Source organism: Glycine max, chromosome 1 (genome assembly GCF_000004515.6).
Source record: "Glycine max cultivar Williams 82 chromosome 1, Glycine_max_v4.0, whole genome shotgun sequence".
Taxonomy (NCBI): domain Eukaryota; kingdom Viridiplantae; phylum Streptophyta; class Magnoliopsida; order Fabales; family Fabaceae; genus Glycine; species Glycine max.
This window is the reverse complement of record NC_016088.4, coordinates 12422638-12426268: the sequence shown is the minus strand read 5'-3', so window position 1 is coordinate 12426268 and position 3631 is coordinate 12422638.

The window sequence follows — 3631 nt, the reverse complement described above, 5'->3', positions numbered from 1 at the left end:
AGATAGAAGCCACTTGCAGGAGAAACAACGGAGAGAGAAGGAGAAAATTTTTGCAGGAAAGGACATTACAACCAAGTTTGGAGGAAGCTCAATCATCTGAGTCATCTTTAGCATTTCCAAAGTTAAGAGAATCCGAAGTAGGTGCATTAGAAGCTCTTATCATGGCTGAAGATTAACTATGGAGGGTTACTCTTGAAGATTATTCTAGCTCAACCGTGTTGTCACAGGCATCGCGCGGCCGAAAGTTCAGGCTCACAACATCACATATCCTCATTCCTTGATTCAGCTAATTCAAGGAAATCTATTTCATGGATTGCCAAATGAAGACCCTTACGCACACTTGACTACTTATATTGAAATTTGCAACACAATGAAAATTGTCAATGTGCCAGAAGATGCAGTGAGGCTCAGCTTGTTCTCATTTTCTTTGGCTGGAGAAGCCAAGAGGTTGCTGCACTCGTTTAAGGGAAACAGTTTGAAGACTTGGGAGGAGGTTGTAGAGACGTTTTTGAAGAAATATTTTCCCGAGTCTAAGACAGTTGAAGGCAAGGCAGCTATCTCCTCATTCCATCAATTTCCAGATGAATCCTTTAGTGAAGCACTTGAAAGATTCCGTAGCTTGCTGCGGAAAACACCAGCTCATGGATTCTTCGAGCCGATTCAACTGAACATTTTTATAGATGGGTTAAAGCCACAGTCCAAGCAGTTATTGGATGCTTCTGCTGGAGGAAAAATTAAATTGAAGACTCCTGAGGAAGCTATGGAGCTTGTTGAACATATGGCTGCTAGTGATCATGCTATTTTGCATGATCGGACTCATGTACCTATGAAGAGAAGCTTGCTAGAGCTTTCTTCACAAGATGCACTGTTGGCGCAGAACAAGCTGCTAGCTAAGCAGCTAGAATCATTGACGGAGACACTTAGTAAGCTACCAACCCAATTACAAGAGACTTAACCTTCACATTCAGCAGTTTTGCAAGTTGGAGGTTGTAGCATATATGGAGGAGCGCATGAGTCTAGTTGCTATATACCCTTTGATGATGTTGCAAAAGAAGTGAATTATATGGGAAATCAGCACAGACCAAGGTTTAATGCAGGTGGATTTGTAGGTTACCAACATGGTGTCAATTTTAATCAAAATCAAGGGCAGTGGAGGTCTCATCCTGGAAACCAATTCAACAAAGACCAAGGTGGACCATCCAAAAGGCCTTAGAATCAAGGGCCTAGCCTTTATGAGAGGACAACCAAGTTGGAGGAGACTTTGGCTCAATTCATGCAACTTTCTATATCCATTCACAAGAGCAGAGAGTCTGCTATAAAGAACCTAGAGATTCAAGTAGGATAGCTAGCTAAGCAGATAGCTGAAAATTCTTTTGGAAGTTTTGGAGCCAATACTAAGAAAAATCCCAAAGAAGAATGCAAAGCTGTCATCACTAGAAGCAAGAGGGAAACCATAGTAGAAGATGAAAGGGAGGAATAATGATAAGTAGGAGTTAGTAGCTGAAGGAGAAGAAGAAAAAGAAAAAGAAGAAGATCAGGAGAGGGAGAAAAAAAATAAATGATGAGGAGAAAGCAGAAAAAGAAGAAAAAATGAAAAAAAAAAGAGAAAAAGAGGGAGAAAAGAAGACAAAGAGTGAGTTGGCCAGAGAAAAAAAAGAAGAAGGTTGTCTCATTGATGTAAGCTCCATTGGAGCTTGTAGGCCTAGGATCTTCTTCATCAATGGATTCCTTTGCTTCTTGGAAGATGAATGGCAACGGAATGGAGAAGGAAGAGAGAGAGGAAATGCCACTTCAAGGAGAAGATGAGTCTAAAAAAAGCTCACCACCATATGAGGCCATGGATAAGAGCTTGGAGGAAGAAGGAGATGAATGAAGGGAGAGGGAGAGAAGAGCACAAAAGTTTATGCTCTAAGAGAGCTCTGAAATGTAAAGTTTAATTTTCAAATGATCAAAGTTGAAAAAATGCACACACATGACCTCTATTTATAGCCTAAGTGTCACACAAAATTGGAGGGAAATTTGAATTTCAATTCAAATTTCACTTGAATTTGAAATTGAATTTGTGGAGCCAAAATTTCACTAATTATGATTAGTGAATTTTAGTTATGGTTCATCCCAGTAATCCAAGATCAATTCCAAGATTCTCCACTAAATGTGCTTAGGTGTCGTGAGGCATGTAAAGCGTGAAGGGCATGCACAAAGTGTGACTATATGATGTGGCAATGGGGTGTAGTAAGCAAATGCTCACCTCCCCCTCTAAAATTTAATTGGATTGAGCTTCTACCAATTCAATTAAATTTATTTCCAACCACATACATCAAATATTCACTTAGTGCATGTGAAATTACAAAACTATCCCTAATACAAAAACTAGTCTAGGTGCCCTAAAATACGAGGGCTGAAAAATCCTATATTTCTAGGGTACCCTACCTATATTATGGAGCCCTAAATACAATGACCAAGTATAATTACATCCTATTCTAATATGTACAAAGATAATTGGACCCAACCTTGGCCCATGGGCTCAGAAATCTACCCTGAGGTTCATAAGAACCCTATGGCCTTCTTCAGCAACTCTAGCTCAATCCTCTTGGAGCCTCTTGCTCATGGCTCTAGTGACTGGTCCATTCCTAGGGAGGATTGCATTATCCCCTTCCCCTTGAAGAGGATTTGACCTCAAATCTGTTAGTTCCTCCTCCTCAATATCAGCTCCACTTGTAAAAGGAATTAAATCAGAAATGTTAAAAGTGGTGCTGACTCCATACTCTTCTGGGAGGTCCAACCTATAGGCATTGTTATTGATCCTCTCCAAAACCTGAAAAGGTCCATCCCCTCTAGGGCTAAGCTTGGATTTCCTTTTAGTAGGGAATCTATCCTTCATAAGATGGAGCCAAACCCAGTCACCCTCATTAAGAACTAGCTCTTTTCTTCCTTGGGGTATGCAAAGCTTTCCCTCTTCGAACAAATACCTCTCAGCCAAATAGAATCCATCTTGGGCCTTTTTCCCACAACTCTCATAAATGGGAGAGATATGTTCATCTAAAGCATACAAGTCCCTAATATTATCAAATCCTAAAATTTGAGCTCCTAGGGAGCAAAACAACGTGTGCCTCCTAGAGAGGGCATCAACTACACATTTGTTTTTCCCTTTTTGTATTTGATAACATATGGAAATTGCTCTAGGTACGCTACCCATTTTGCATGCCTCTTGTTTAACTTGCTTTGCCCTCTAATTTACTTAAGTGATTGATGATCACTATGAATGACAAATTCCTTGGAAACAAGATAATGTTCCCAAGTTTGGAGGGCTCTTATTAAAGCATAAAGCTCTTCATCATAGGTGGGGTAGTTGAGGGTGGCACTATGAAGTTTTTCACTAAAATAAGCAATAGAGTGCCCACCTTGTAACAATACAGCTCCAACTCCCACTCTAGAGGCATCACATTCTAGCTCAAAAGTTTTAGAAAAGTCAGGAAGAGCAAGAACAGGTGCCTTAGTAAGCTTTTCTTTGAGCAAAGCAAAGGCTTGCTCTTGTTTTTCACCCCAGGTAAATATGCCACATTCTTCTTCACCAGCATATTGAGAGGTGATACAATTGTAGAGAAATTAGGAGTGAACCTTCTATAGAAGC